The following is a 15818-nucleotide window of genomic DNA, read 5'->3' on the forward strand; positions in this document are numbered from 1 at the left end:
CAAAGATACACACACAACTTAATATACAAATGAAATAAACAGTGCTTTATTTTTTAAGCTGATTGATTTTGTCATCTAAGGCTTTGTTTTTAAAATAGGGTTAGTTTGTCTGTAATGCTCAGTCACTTTGGTTTCACAAAATAGTAAAACCAACATGAAAAAGAATAATTATAAAATCGTAAGTCGAAGAAGCCCAACAGGCTGAAGAGAGGTGTTTGTGGCAAATGTGGCAAAGACTGCACATGTCCACCCTGTCATGGAAGGCTTGGTGACAGGGTGGACATTTTTGGTTAAAGGGGTCATGACATGAGAAACCAAATTTGCCTTGATCTTTTGGTATATAAGAGGTCTTTGTACCATTAAAACGTCCTGCAAGTTTCATAGCTTAAGACTTCCTCCCCATTATAAACGAATCATTTATTTAATCAAGCTCTAAATACAGCTCGTTCTGGATCCATGGTAAGAAGTGACGTCACGGTACGAAGTGACGTACCAGCGTTTGCATATAGACCGCCTCCAGCACAAGACAGCTACGCTTTAAGCGCAAGGCAACTACGCTCATTTCGTATCGTTGTCGCGCGCTGCGCGCCTCACAAGTGTTCAGTCGACGGACAGCGAGTGGGTCTGTGTACAGGGAAATTACGATGCCACGCAGATGTGCTGTTCCTGGCTGTGGACAAACAACATCTTTGAATACGCTGCAGAAAGATCCAGTCGTCAGGGGAAAATGGATGCACTTTATTTTTTGCGGACGTCCCAGTCACGCAGTGTTAGTTTAAGCGTTTGTTCTACATTTGAAGGATGACTGTTTTGAGAACAAATCCCAAAATGATGCTGGCTTTGCCAGAAAACTGTTGCTCAAAGATAAGTCCGTGCCGACTATTCTGGGCTCAACAACGACGACGCAAACTGTAAGTAATGTATTTAAAACTTTAAACTACTTTTTAAATACGCTGAATCCGCAAATGTTCTGGCTGGGGGCGTTAATAATTGATGCATAGGCACTGACGTTAGCCAATCATAACAGTGGGCGTTAACACTGAACGCTTAAAGGGGAAACACCCCCAAAACAGACTGTTTGAATCAGAGGATGAGAAACAGGGTGGGAAAAGGTCATAAATCACTACATTTAAAAAAAAAAATTGTAAAAAAAACTATAGTAATACTATAATTGCACCTAAGGGAACATAATAATAAAATAAAACATGTCATGACCCCTTTAAAGTTAGCATTTAATGAGCACGTGTACCTGCAGTTAGTAAAGGGATTCACTTTTGAAGCTGATTGTGCACTGTTTAAAATATATATTTAGAATTTCTGAAAAGTGTATATCTCACAATGACAGGGTGGACATGTTAAGCTTGACAACACGCAACTACAAACACGATATGATGAAAATTAGGAAATATAAGTGTAGATACCAGAGGTGGCAAGTAACGAAGTATAAATACTTTGTTACCTTACTTAAAGGAGAACTCCGGCGCAAAATGGACCTTTGGTCTAATTACACATTGTTACCTAGTCAACCGTTATCTGAGATTTGTTTTCATGATTATCGAATGTAAATAGTTTTATCTCTAAAAACAGTTTAGCCTATAACGCTAGTATAACGCTAGTATATTGGGCATTGAGTAATAACAAATAAAAATCGCTTGTTAATACCACTAACAAGGCTCAAAATAGCCCCACACTAACACGGTAGCATAATGAGGGTCCCTACATGCAAACCGAAGCATTGAACGAACACCGATCCAAATGCGCTGGACCATATGAGATTCTACACAGTTCAGCGCATTTGGATCGGCGGTTCGTAGATCGACTGATAGAGACTATTTTTCAAAGATGGCTTCTGCCTGTATACGCGAAGTTGACTGTATGTATAAAATATCTTCTTATTAAACTGTCTGTACACTTACACAGTTCTCAATGCTTCGGTTTGCATGTAGGGACCCTCATTATGCTACCTGAAAACATGGCTCAGTGCAATGGTCATAAGTGACACTTGACAGTATTGCTGTGTGTCGTGTCCAACAGGACAAACTGGACAGTATTGATGTGAAACATATGCCAACAGTTAATTTCTGTTAAAGGGTTAGTTAAACTTTCAAAATGCTTTGAAATCACCCTCTTATTTTTACCCGAATTGCTCAAAACTTTATCTGTATAATGTAAACACACGGCAGATTCAGACATGTGAAAGGATTATTGATATCTTTAATAATGTTTCCATGGCAACGCATCAAACTTTAATATTCTTTTTTTGATGCTTTTGAGGCTCTTAACATGCTTCAAATTGAAGTAAACTCGACAGACACATCACATTTACTTGCCAGTACATGTGTGCACAGTTTCAGAAAAGGGCGTGGTAAGGGGCTCAGTAGCGCCACCTTTAGTCAAAAAGGGGGTATTAGTTTTACCCACAGTTACAAAAATCGGTACATATATTCTTGTCCTCGAGCCGGACAACTTTCTAATTTACAGTCATTAGCTCCGACCAACAGGAAGTCAGATATTTTGGTTTGAAGTGGACTTTTGGAGGATTTTTTCAGGAAGTCGGCTATTATGGGTTGTATGAAAACGCATGCCCCTGGAATTTTAAACACTCATCCTAGAAAATTCATCCGATCGCAACCAAACTCAGTCAGCATGAAGTCAAGACATTGAGGATGCTAAATTGCGGACAGCTTTTTGATATCTCGAACGGTTTGGCTGTGGCGAGGAAACAAATTTATGGCGAGAAAAGAGAAACACGATGTGTTATAACGTCTTCATACATTAATTGATCTTGATGAAACTTCAGCAGTGTGTTTGTTGTAAGAGGCCGATCAGGTGGATGTGACTAATGTGAGTCAAAGTTATAGCGCCACCAACTGGCAGCAAGAAGTGTGTTACTTTCAAGACGCTTTTGACAAAAGTGGGGGGGTTAGTTTTACCTACAGTCACAAAACTTATGTATATTGTGCACATCGAGCCGGACAACTTTCTCATTTACAGTCATTAATCTCCGACCAACAGGAAGTCAGATATTTTGGTTTGAATGTGGTTTTGTCTCTCTCTGACAGAGTTCCCCCTGCCATTCTGTGTGTGTGTGTGTGTGTGTGTGTGTGTGTGTGTGTGTGTGTGTGTGTGTGTGTGTGTGTGTGTTAAACGTTTTAGTTATTGTCTATTATTTTCTGTTACTGTTATAAGATTCAATGACATTACAAAGTTAAACTATTCCTGTTTTTCATTGTAAATTTTTTTTTTCTGTTTTGATATATTTAAACCTTTAAAAAAACCTGGCCAAAAATATGCCCCCCGATACGCCTTTTTGCACAACCCACAATGATGCAAGCTCTAAAACAGACTTCTTCTCGACAGTCAAAGCGGGGTTACGTTATTGCCCGTCGTGCACAGGAACCCGAAAGGCAACGGGGTGGCGGCTTTTTATATATATAGTAGTAGTAGTAGGCCTCCTTCGGTCGTTTATCGACCATGGGTATTGCGCCCTAAGAGTTCGTAGTGTTGCGACTAACACACCATCGTCGTGGCTGGTGAGACCAATGCGGGAGTGACAGTCTCTGCTGCACAAAGTGCAGATGTAGTTGGTCGTGGGAGGATGTCCATGTGCGCGGGTCTTCCGACTGGTTCTCCTCTCCTCTGCTAGCTTCAAGATCTTCTCCTCGCCTATATTTAGCTGTTTCTTGAGCAGAAGGCGCCAACTGCTGCGGTTTGCTGCAATGTCCTCCCAGTTCGCTGTATTGATGTCCAGGGCTTTCATGTCTCGCTTGCAGACATCTTTGTATCTCAACTGGGGGCGACCTTGGGGTCTTTTGTTGTAGGCGAGTTCACCATAGAGGATGTCCTTTGGGATCCGCCCGTCTTCCATACGGCGCACGTGGCCAAGCCAGCGCAGTCTGCGTTGTCTGAGCAGCGTGTACATGGTGGGGAGGCCGGCACGGGCAATAACCTGGGTGTTGGGCACTTTATCGTACCAGCTGATGCCAAGGATGTGGCGAAGACATCGCATGTGGTAACTGTTCAGCTTCTGCTCTTGCTTGGCATATGTTGTCCAGGACTCACTCCCGTACAGGAGGGTGCTGACTATGCAGGCTTTGTACACTGCCATCTTGGTTTGGATGGTCAGCTTGGAGTTTTCCCAGACGCGAGTGGTCAGTCGTTCTAGAGTTGTTGTAGCCTTTCCGATGCGTTTGTTGATTTCGGCATCTAAGGACAGGTTGTCGCTGATGGTGGAACCCAGGTAGGTGAACTGGTGGACCACTTCAAGTTCGTAATTCCCAATGGTGATGATAGGTGGTGTGTCCACATCTTGGCCCAGCACATTGGTCTTCTTCAGGTTGATGGTTAGACCGAAGTCTTTGCAGGCCCTGGAGAATCTGTCCATCAGGCACTGTAGATCTTGTTCAGTGTGAGAGCTGACTGCTGCGTCATTGGCAAAGAGCATGTCTCTGATGATGATCTCGCGCACCTTAGTTTTTGCTCGAGTCTTGCGATGTTGTAGAGTCTGCCGTCTGATCTTGTGTGCATGTACACCCCTTCGGTTGAGTTCCCAAAAGCATGTTTTATAAGTAGGGAAAAGAAGATTCCGAAGAGGGTTGGGGCAAGAACACAACCTTGTTTCACGCCGCTTTTGATGTCAAAAGGTTCTGACATGCTGCCATCATACTGGATGGTTGCCTTCATACCGTCGTGAAAAGATCTGATCATGCTATGAAGTTTCGGGGGGCATCCGATCTTCAGGAGGATGTTAAAGAGCCCTTCTCGGCTGACTAGGTCGAAGGCCTTGGTCAGGTCTATGAAGGCGATGTAAAGGGGCTTCTGCTGTTCCCTGCACTTCTCCTGTAGTTGGCGAAGGGAGAAGATCATGTCCACTGTAGAACGTTCTGCTCGAAAGCCACATTGGGACTCGGGGTAGACGCGTTCTGCCAGCTGTTGAAGTCGCACTAGCAGCACTCTTGCATACAGTTTGCCCACAATGCACAGGAGGGAGATGCCTCTATAGTTGTTACAGTCGGTCATGTTTTTGTAAAGGGTGACGATTTTGGCATCTCTCATGTCTTGTGGAACACCACCTTCACTCCAACACTGACAAAGGATGTTAAGTAGAGGTTGTAGAAGGGTGGTCTTACAGTGCCTGATCAGGTCTGGGGGGATGCCATCGTTCCCAGGGGCTTTGCCGGAGGCTAAGCTGTTGATGGCCTTGCTGAGTTCTGCCAGTGTTGGTTCAGCGTCTAACTCCTCCATGGCGGGCAGAGGATCGATGACGTCCAGTGCTGAGGTTACAACAATGTTCTCTCTGGAGTAGAGCTCTGAATAGTATTCTACCCATCTCTCCATCTGCTTGGTTTTGTCGGTGATCACATTTCCGCAGGTGGTTTTCAGGGGTACAGTTTTGCTCTGAGTTGGTCCGAGAGCTTTCTTGATGCCCTCGTACATTCCCCTGATGTTACCCGTTATATATATATAAATATAGCTGCAAGCAGCGATGGAGGGCCCTAGCCGGTGGCACCGCCACCCCGGTGCCTTGAGTGTAACAATAAAGTTACAGTTACACTAAAGGCACCGGGGGTGGCTGTGCCACCGGCTTGGGCCCTCCATCGCTGCTTGCAGCTATATTTATTATTATTATTCTCTAAAGTTAATCGCATTTTTGAGGGCCTAAACATGCACGAAAACTCACGAAAATTTGCACACGCGTCAGAACTGGCAAAAATTTACATCTGATATGCGTTTCACAATTGGGCGGGGTAAAATGGCTCGATAGCGCCACCTATAAATGTTCTACAGAGTGCGCCTCCCGCTACGTTTCACGTACGTGTACGAAATTCGGTACATGCATGTAATGACGCGACGTTAAATTGCGAAGATCTTGAGTTTTCGTCGAAGGGCGTGTCCTCGGCGGCCTGACAAATTTTTATGTTTCGCCATGAAACAGAAAGTTGCTGTAACTCAGGCAAACAATGTCCAATCTACCCCAAACTTCACACGTTTGATATGAGTTCTGTCCTGAACACATGACCATGCTCAAATTCAGTTACAGTCATAGCGCCACCTGCTGGCAATAGGAAGTGTTTAACACTGTTTTGGACTCCTAATAACTTATAAAAAAAGTGCCAGCAAGTGCTAAACATAATAACAACATACTAGAAACATGCTAAAACATGCTAGCAAACATTAGCTAAGTGCTAAAGCATGCTATTACTGCAATTAAATAGGAATTTGCTATAACTCAGGCATTGAATGTCCAATCTGCCCCAAACTTCACACGTTTGATAAGAGTTCTGCCCTGAACACATTTACATGAGAATATTCAGTTATAGTAATAGCGCCACCTACTGGCAACAGGAAGTGACATGTTTAACACTGTGATGCAGTACTAGCAACATATTAAATATGCCATTGAGTTATATACATGTTAGAAACATGTTAAAACATGCTAGCAATTCTTAGCTAAGTGCTAAAGCATGCTAATGCAATGAAACAGGAAGTTGTTGTTTCTGAAGAAGGCAATGTCCAATCTGCCCCAAACTTCACACATTTGATAAGAGCCCTGCCCTGAACACATCTACATGGCAATGTTAAGTTAAAGTAATAGTGCCACCTACTGGCGACAGGAAGTGACATGTTTACTACTGTGATGCAGTACTAGCAACATATTAAATATGCCATTGAGTTATAAACATGTTAGAGACCTCTTAAAACATGCTAGCAATTATTAGCTAAGTGCTAAAGCATGCTAATGCAATAAAACAGGAAGTTGTTGTTATTCAAGAAGGCAATGTCCAATCTGCCCCAAACTTCACACGTTTGATAAGAGTCCTGCCCTGAACACATCTACAAGACACTTTTCAGTTATAGTAATAGCGCCACCTACTGGCAAGAGGAAGTGACATGTTTAACAGTGTGATGCAGTACTAGCAACATATTAAATATGCCATTGAGTTATAAAGTTGCAGTGTGAGGCTGCGCTCTAGCGTCAAGGCTGCGTACTGCACGCTTAAACACTGTTTCTTTCACTTGATACAGTGTCAAATATTAATAATTACTGTAATTTCATAATTAATAACTAATAATTAATAAAAATGAGGAACGCTTCACGAATTTGCGTGTCATCCTTGCGCTCCCTGCGAGCCGATCTTCGGTTCCCCTTCTGTTCCACTGTTTCACTTTTCCTGTATCCTGGTTGGCCCGTCGTCGTGCTCGCCATTGGTCGGAGCTCTGTTCCACTTTTCAAACTTCCAGATATGGTCATGGTGAGTAGCTTGCCATTGGTCCTTCGCGAAAATTCCACTTTTCCTGCACCCTGATTGGCCTGTGGGCGGGACCACCCGTCAGCGCGTTTGGGGTGGGTGAGTGAGTGACGTTAGTAGGCTACCGTTTATTGCTGACAGCGATCGATCTACATTTGACTGGATTTTCGTCCATCGAAAAGACATCATCATCATTATTTGCTGCAATTGTTTTGACATTCGTCATTTGAAGATATGGAGGTAAGAGGCCATTACGATTTTATTACGATTTGCTTCATTTTCGTGTGGTTCGCCGGCGCCGCCCCTGTAACGTTACACATGTACTGTATACGCGAAGTGATTTAAACAGATTTACCACGCTTTTACCTCGACTATTTTTATGTATATTGTGTTATTTAACAAGTTGTAACAACTGCTTAGTTACGTAGTACTATAGTTACTGCTATAACAGTCAGTTACTATAGTTACTGCTGTGGTTGTCTCTTCGTACGTTTTGATGTGCCTCGAATTATTGTTTTGAAATAAATGCATAATGCTATATGCATATATATATATATATATAGTAGTATAACCACATTAGTATTCTGAGAGGTTATATACATGTTGTACAGTTATAGAGTTAGGTAACAGCAGGATGTCAAAAACGACCCCCGCCACCTGACCTGTGGCTGGGGGGGATGGGGGACAGAAAGCAAAGTTTTGCAGGGTCATGCATGGTCATACTCAAAAAGAGCAAAATATCTAAAGTCAGACAGGTCATGTCAGTGTGACCTGTCTTCTGACTTTAGATATTTTGCTCTTTTGTGTTGATAAAAGAGATTTTGATTTGGTTGTAGATAAATAAAAAAACCAGTGTCTTCACTAAAATGTATTTATCTGTTGTTTTAAAAAAAAAAGTGTTAATTCAGATGTTGTTATGCATTTATACTCCAATTTTAGGTTCTAACGGATAGTGTGGTCATATAGTGAAACAAAACCCATATTTTGAGATCAACTTTAGCCCTTTTTTTGCCAAATAATGAATTAAATCCCTCATATTCCTTAAATTTTGATGGTTCAATTTAACTTGTAGGGTCAATAAAAGCAAATGTCCCCTTGGACATCACTTTTGGCCACTACTGTAGATCTGACAAGTGTATTTACTTAATTAGTGTTTTAACAGCACTGTGTTATTTCTTTATTTTGTGTCTTGTAGAAAATGCATCACAGTGCCCAGTTCCGCAGGGAGTCCTCCGGTGAGCTCACCCTGAAACCCTCACCTGAGGCAGCAGCCCTTGCTGCTGCCTACAGAAAAAATCCCACCCCGGGACGCTCGTGGCCTGCTGCGAGGGTGAAGGAGGAGGCCATCAGTCGCGTGGCAGCAGCGGGAGGTGATACGTCCGATCACCAGCTCGCGATGAGTGAATACGCCCTGCAGTTCGGCCAGTACCGGGGCAAGACCTTTAAATGGTTGCTCTCCAACGACGTTGGTTACGCATCCATGGTGCTGGCCGTGCATCAGCGGGAGCGGGAGGCTGGCGACACCACCCAGTCTGCTGTCATGAGCAACAAGGACGTGTTGCTGCGGTATGCCGGCCTGTTTCCTGACATGGTGGCTGCCATAAGCGAGCGCCGGGTCAGAGAGGGCTTTGGCACACGAGCCCAGGAAGACCAGGTGCTTGTTGGATTTGGCAAATATGCCACCATGTCATTTAAGGACCTTTATGAGGCGACGGACCGCGACAGAAAAGGGTATGTGTTCACATCTCTAACAGAGAATGCAGACAGTATGTGTAGTGTTGGGCTAATCATGTGTCCCTCTATTTCAGCTTCATCAAGTGGATGAAAAAGCAGACTGCAAGACCCGGTACGAAGATGGAAACTCTGCAGAAGTACATACGGAGGAGAGACGCTGACATGCTGTCAGGATCAGCGTCTCCAGGCATGAATCTAACTTAACTTTGTTTTTGTAGGGTTTATATTATAATTCTTGCATAAACTTAACACAGTTATTAAACTGAACTGATCAGACACTTGAGCTGATAGTCTTTTTTTAGCAGAGTTTAAACTTGTCTCATGTTTAATAATTTTTGCATTCTGTAAAGCTGCTTTTAAACAATCTGTATTGTGTCAAGCACTATATAAATTAAGGGGACTTGACTTAATTAACACTGTTCATCCTAATATTAACAGTGGCCAGCTGTGCTTCTGCAGAGGAACCGTCTGACGAAGTTCTGCTTGCTGCAGTGGCACATATAGATGTTCCAGGTGAGCATTACCTTCTCTTTAGTGGGATTAAATTTGTGATTTAATTAGAATACCGTGCTGTTGTACATTTATATAACCTGTTTCGTTATTATGTATTATCAGCCTTCAAATGGATGGTTTTGAACAGTAAAACAGTAAGGTATGAGGTCGTGCGGGCTACCGTGGCTTTCTTTTTTCCTTTTTCTTTTTGGTGCTTTTAATATTTTACAACATCTTTTTACACTCCATGGCTTTTTTCCAATGACGTTGCCTTTTCCCCACCCTGCTCAGCTTTGAGCATCTATCTTTTTATCTCCACACATTTCTGTGTGTCATCATCTTTTTGTCACCGAATGATTTTCAATCATTAAATGGATGGCTACAGCTGCAATCACTAATCTTAACACACTACTAATATCTAAATAGTAGCACTAATATCTAGCAGTAGTAATTGTATTAATCTTTTAGTAGTAAATAACACTGATGGTGCCACTTCTATGCATCTCATTTCCTTTTTCCTTTTATGCCAATGCAGCTGATGTGACTCAGTCCAGTCAGCCAGAACCTCTGCCCTCTGCAACGAGAGCTGCTGTGCCAGAAAAGCAGCCTCTGCCCACAGAAGAAGTAAGTAAAATGCTCAAATGGTTAGTGAAAAATCTGCAGCAGAAAAAATAGACCCACACGATTTTTCTTTTTCTTCCCCTTACAGCTGCTGCTGCTGCCTGAAGGCTGGAGACAGACCCTGCCCAAAGAGCAGCATTTGTGGGTCAGCAAGGCTCTTTTCACCAGAGACAAGTCTGCGAGGCTAGTTCTGACAAAGAACTTGCGTCTCTGGTGGCATCCTCCTGGGCCCCGTCCTCTCTACTCTCAGCCCCCTTCTAAGCCTGATGCCTTCTATCATGCCAGGCTGTTCCTGTGGGTCCCCTACCGCTTGTGGTCATACAGGCTGCTCTGCTCACAGCCCAACTGTCGCCGTCTTGGTTTACCGCTGACAGCATGCGGGATGTACAAGACGGTCAGGAGGGTCTTGGATGCCAGCGGCTGGTACTTCATGGCTACTGAGTACCTTGAGTGCCGGTCCTGCAAAAAGAAGCTGGTAGCCTGGTCACATGACATCCTTAATCAGCTTGATCCTGTTCACAGGGAAATGTTTCCTGCGGTTTTGACCTACAGGTTGGCACACTTTTTTTTTTTTTTTTTTACGTTTTAACTTGAGAAATTGTCTTTCATGCTCATTATTGAGCTGTGGTCTTTATTGTTTTATCATGCAGGCTGTCCTGTGACAAGGAAATAGTGAGGTGGATGCGAGGACGCTCATTGGGGAACAGTTCAACGTCTGCCTACCGAAGCCTGTGTGTCAGGCACAGAGAGCATTGGATTGCCCAGACAACCCATTTTCTCTCTGTGGTTGCAAAGTTCCCGGACCACGCCACAGACCCTAGCAGTCTCGCTGCCCAGCTACCTCAGATGGTACCTGTGCCTCGTCCGGCATGGCTGCTGTCAGTTTACGCCAAAGACGTACTGACACGGCTGCCGGAACTAAAGGCCAGGGTGACCTCCATCTATGGAACAATCCTGAAGATGGATTCCACTAAAAAGGTAAGAAGACACATGCTCATTACATCACCATTAGCAGAGAGGCTAGGTCACCTTTTTGTTCTCATGTTTTCATTAATAGTATTTCTTCTGTCACAATATAATACATTTTTTCAATGTAAACCGACAGGTGTTTCCAGATTAATACTTCTTTTCATCCTATTTTAGGTCACTAAGAAACTGGCTGGCGAGGCTGCTGGCACAGCAGCATGGGCCACGGATGTGGGAAATGAGTTTGGCCAGGTCCTCATGTGTGTCCTCACTGAGGCAGAGGGTGATGGCCTACTCCCCATGTGCTCTGGACTCGTGGAGAGGTACCGGAGAGCTGGGGAAGCTCCTCCCCAAGTCCTCTATGTGGACCGGGACTGCTGCTCTGCCACCGGGAAAGGGAAGGCGGCTGCAATGTTTAGTGAGTGGGACCAGCTGATCGTCCGCCTGGATCTTTGGCACTTCATGCGGAGGTTTGCAGTAGGGGTGACCACAGATAGCCACCCGCTTTACGGCCCCTTCATGAAACGCCTCACCTCTTGCATCTTTGAATGGGATGCTTCGGATGTGGAGAGGCTGAAGGAGGCCAAGCGGGCGACAGGCTGCGAGCCCACCACCAAAGAACTGGCAAAGCATTGTCGCCGTCGCACTCGAGGGACCCAGGAGACGAAGCAGCTCATTGAGCAGATGCTTGTGGACTTCATGGGGGCAACGGACACCATGGGCATCAAACTGCTTGACCAGCAGAGGATGCAGGAGATCTGGCGGACCCAGCAGCGCCACTTAGAGTGCATCCAGGACCCGCCAGGTGTACAGCTGTACAGGAAGGTAGGAGAGGTGACCAAGGGAGGGGTCATTCTTTCCTCGTATCGCTGTGCACGTGGCTCAACATCCCTGGAGTCGTTCCACCTGCACTTGAATCGCTTCGTGCCAGGTTTGCATTACACAAAAATTGCGTCTGTTGTTTATTTGTGTGTGATTGCACTGTATGTGTTTTTTATGGTGATCTGAATTTGTTTTTAGGTACAAGAGCAAATGCTTTGCATTTTCAAGTGTACCTGTTGGAAGGACTGGTGCAGTGGAACGAGGCACGTGGGGTCGCTGCTGTGGAAGGTGCCAGTAGGGAGGAAATCTGCTACGGTGGCCAGCTCCTGCATTACTGCAATGCCCTGAGCCAGCAGCTTCTGGGTCGGAAACTGGCACAGGATTACACCAGCCCCGGTGAATACACAGGTATTGTGTTCATGCAGACATTTTACTTTAGGTGTTTTTCGCCCGCGTGTTATTAAAACATCTATGTGTGGTACACTTTGTATTTGTACAGGAGAGCTCATTGGTGTGGAGTACTTGTACTCCCAAACCAACAGAGCGTTTGAGGAAGACGCAGGTGTAGATCCTGACATTCCCGATGGGATTCGGGATGAAGACCTGCAGGATGATCTAGAGGGTGATGAGGGGTTTGAGGATGTGTGCCTTGATGAGCCCATTGAATTTATGGAGCTTGAGGGCACAGACCTGCAGCCCCTACGCCCTCCTGGTCTGTCCTCATCCCAGACGGTCTCAGCAGCTGAGTCTTCCTCTCCCTCCTTGTCCACTCAGAGCCAGGTAAATTAATTTCCATAAACACACTGTGTGTACACTGAGATTTTATGGTGTGTGATGATGTTGATATTTCATTTGGGGTTTATTTTATAATAATGAATGGCTGACTGTAGATTATCTCACTTATTTCACAACTATATGAGTAGATTAAAAAAAATACTTTCATGTTGGTACATTTATTTTACATTGATGATAGAGGAATTTATTCATTTCTTTTCGTGTACAGACGGAGAGTGTGGGTCCAGATGGCCGAGCTGGCTATGACCACGTCATTCGGCTGGCCAACAGTCTGGTTGACCTGCGCCATCAGGGGTTTGTCACCCAGAGTAAGGTGGATGAGATAGTCATGCTGTGGGACACCATGTCAGATCATGACAAGGGCCCTCTTATCTATCCACCCCGTCACCGTGACAAACAACTGAAGGGTCGCTTCAAGGTCAGCCATTCAAAGACCAATGTGACCCCGGGCACTGAAAGTCTGAAGAGGTACTGGTTTCTGTTTGTTTTTTTCACTTTCTGTTAAATCGTTATCATTTGATTCACTTGGAAAGTTCTTTGTATCTTGGCTATGATTATTACCAGTCTTGTAACCAATGTTATTTACTTTTGATTCTTTTTCACTTTGCAGATGCTTCCTTGGAGCAGGTGGACCAGCTCAGTGGCCCAGCACAAGCCGCTTGGTGGAAGCCATCTGTCTGGCTCTCTGCAGGATCTACCCTGCCGGTCAGACCATCGCCGGAGCCCGGTTAAACCGATGGGCTGCCATCATGAGGGACTATCGGATGATCCGGGATATAGTCCTGAGCAGCCCCGGAATCATGGCCCGGACCAAATTAAAGCTCTTTGAGCTAAATCAGCTCACGATTTCCCAGTGGTAGGTTCAGTAATTGATTGTTCATGTTTCCATCTGTTTTCATATTCATTATCATTTTTACACACAGATAATAATTATTGTCTTTTCTGTACATAGGCACAATGACCGTATAAAGAGGCAAGAGAGGGAGGTGTTGCAGCAGGACATTCAACCTTTTAATGCTCCTTTGGTGGCCCCTCAACAGCTCCCCCCGGTACTGCCAAAATTACAGGAATTAGTCCAGCATGGACACCCATCATTTGGGTTTAAAATACCTGAGGATGCGTCCGGACAGGCAGCAGCGCGTACTCGAGGCCAGCCTCCTCCAGTGGTCTTGACGACAGCAGCTGTTGCCAGACCCACACCTCAAGTCCCGCCAGGCACAGTTTACTCTACCACCACGTGTGTACCTGTACCTTCTGCGTCTATAGTGACGCCCGTTCCTGTTTGTGCTGCGCCCGTTCCTGTTTGTGCTGCGCCCGTTCCTGTTGGTGTTGCGCCCGTTCCTGTTGGTGTTGCGCCCGTTCCTGTTGGTGCTGCGCCTGTTCCAGTTGCTGCACCTGATGAAAAGAGGGTACCAAGGACAACAGCGTGGCGTCGAAAGAAGTTGTCAGAGGCAGCCACAGCAGCCGCAGCTCAAGGCTTGACACCGAGAAAACGGCAAATACCTCAGCAGTTCATTTGCCAAAAGTGTGGCCAGCCAAAGACTAAAGAATTTGGCCACAGCCAGTTCCGGGGCGTACACTTCTGTGCAAAGTCTTCTGGGAAGACTGTGGCACAGTGGATGGAGGAAGTCAAGAGAGGAGAGACAAAATAGACATGGACACAAACGGATACGTTGTAAATACGTTTATTTAATTTTTAACAAATAATTTTATATATAAATAAACATATTTTCTTTTCTAATGGCTGTGTGCATTTCTGCATTTCTGAAAGAAAAAGAAAAAAACAATAATATTACATGTATCAGGTTTTACAATACCATAGTAATTTTATTGCATACAAGAGATAATTAAAAAACATAATTTAAACGCACTTCCAAAAGCACATTGCCTGTATACATTTATATATGGTTGTGTTAATATAGTTTATTTTTAAACTGCACTAAGGATTTCACTTACATTTATTGAAATACTAATGGATAGATATGATTGAAAATCAATACCACATTGTCCAGAAGTCTGAATCCTGAATTCCATTCATGCATATGGTATGAACTAAAATATAAAAACTTTAATTTTACTTTAAAAACTATTTAAAATATAATAATCATTTTAATATATTTTTAATATTTGACTATAGTTTGGAAATACCATTTGATTTAAATGAATTAATATAGACATAAATATAAACATATATATATTATATATATAAACAGGACATTTTACGGAAATCAATTTTTCAATTCGGAATTTTTATATGATACAATACTATTACATGATATTCATGTTAATATATCTTTAAAAAATCATACATTGTACATTGTATATGTATCATACATTGTCATACATTTAATTATAACACATTTGATAAATTCCCTCATGTCAGGGACATATTGTGACAGTCACAGCACATGGCTACTTAATATGCTCATGTCATACCCAAGGAAGCACATGGCTACTTATTATGCCAGTCTCAGGTACCTTGCTCTGCCCACCCCCAAGGCACGCCCCCTAAATGATCCCAATTCACTGATTTCTCTCTTTTTAGCAGAGATTAGGACCCCACAACACCACAGGTGACCCAATTGGGGTTTTGGGGTCACCAACTTGAAGTTCAGGGCCTTGAAAGGCTTGAAAGGGTCCCAGGGGCCACAGGGGGCCCACAGAGAAGATCCGCCAGTTTCTTTTGCGCAGGGGCCATGCTAATCTTCTCTGTATCGTTCCAATTTTAGTATATGTGCTGCCGAAGCAAGCACGAAGTGAGAGATCTGAGGAGAGCTATTTATACCCATGACCTCCAGCTATGCATTTCATAGGTGGTAAGTGGATAGACCCCTTATTCTACTCACTTATATCAAATGTGACTGCAAGTCATGGTGACATAATCATGTAAACCTTTAAAAATTTATATATTTTCAAACCAGCAGTTTTACCGTAGTATTTCCTGAGCTGTAGAACTTATGCTTCTCTGGTCTAGCTCTGATTGGACGTCTCCGTGTGACGGAGGAGCTCTTTGTCTCACGTCTGGCACCCTCCCCCGCAGACAGCGCAGAAACTTCCTCCGGGGCAAAGAGCAGCCGCCCGCCTTCCTCGCAGTAGAGCACAAAAGACCAGAGACCAGGAAACTCTCCTGTGAAAACA

At 44.1% G+C, this 15818-nt stretch overlaps 2 long non-coding RNA genes across 2 annotated transcripts in view; one reads left to right on the forward strand and one right to left on the reverse strand.

The window, feature by feature from the left end:
* The window catches only part of LOC306984276, a 40391-nt gene extending 24573 nt beyond the window's left edge, over positions 1-15818 (reverse strand). Inside the window, exon 1 of the long non-coding RNA XR_013794512.1 lies at positions 15611-15818. This is a non-coding gene — a long non-coding RNA (uncharacterized lncRNA). The remainder of the gene's footprint in view (positions 1-15610) is intronic.
* Positions 40-15793, forward strand: LOC306984277. The gene is made up of 3 exons (XR_013794513.1): positions 40-178; positions 15410-15496; positions 15655-15793. It is a non-coding gene; the product is annotated as an uncharacterized lncRNA (long non-coding RNA).

This window comes from Phoxinus phoxinus, assembly GCF_949152265.1.
Source record: "Phoxinus phoxinus genome assembly, chromosome: 17".
NCBI classification, from domain to species: Eukaryota; Metazoa; Chordata; class Actinopteri; order Cypriniformes; family Leuciscidae; genus Phoxinus; species Phoxinus phoxinus.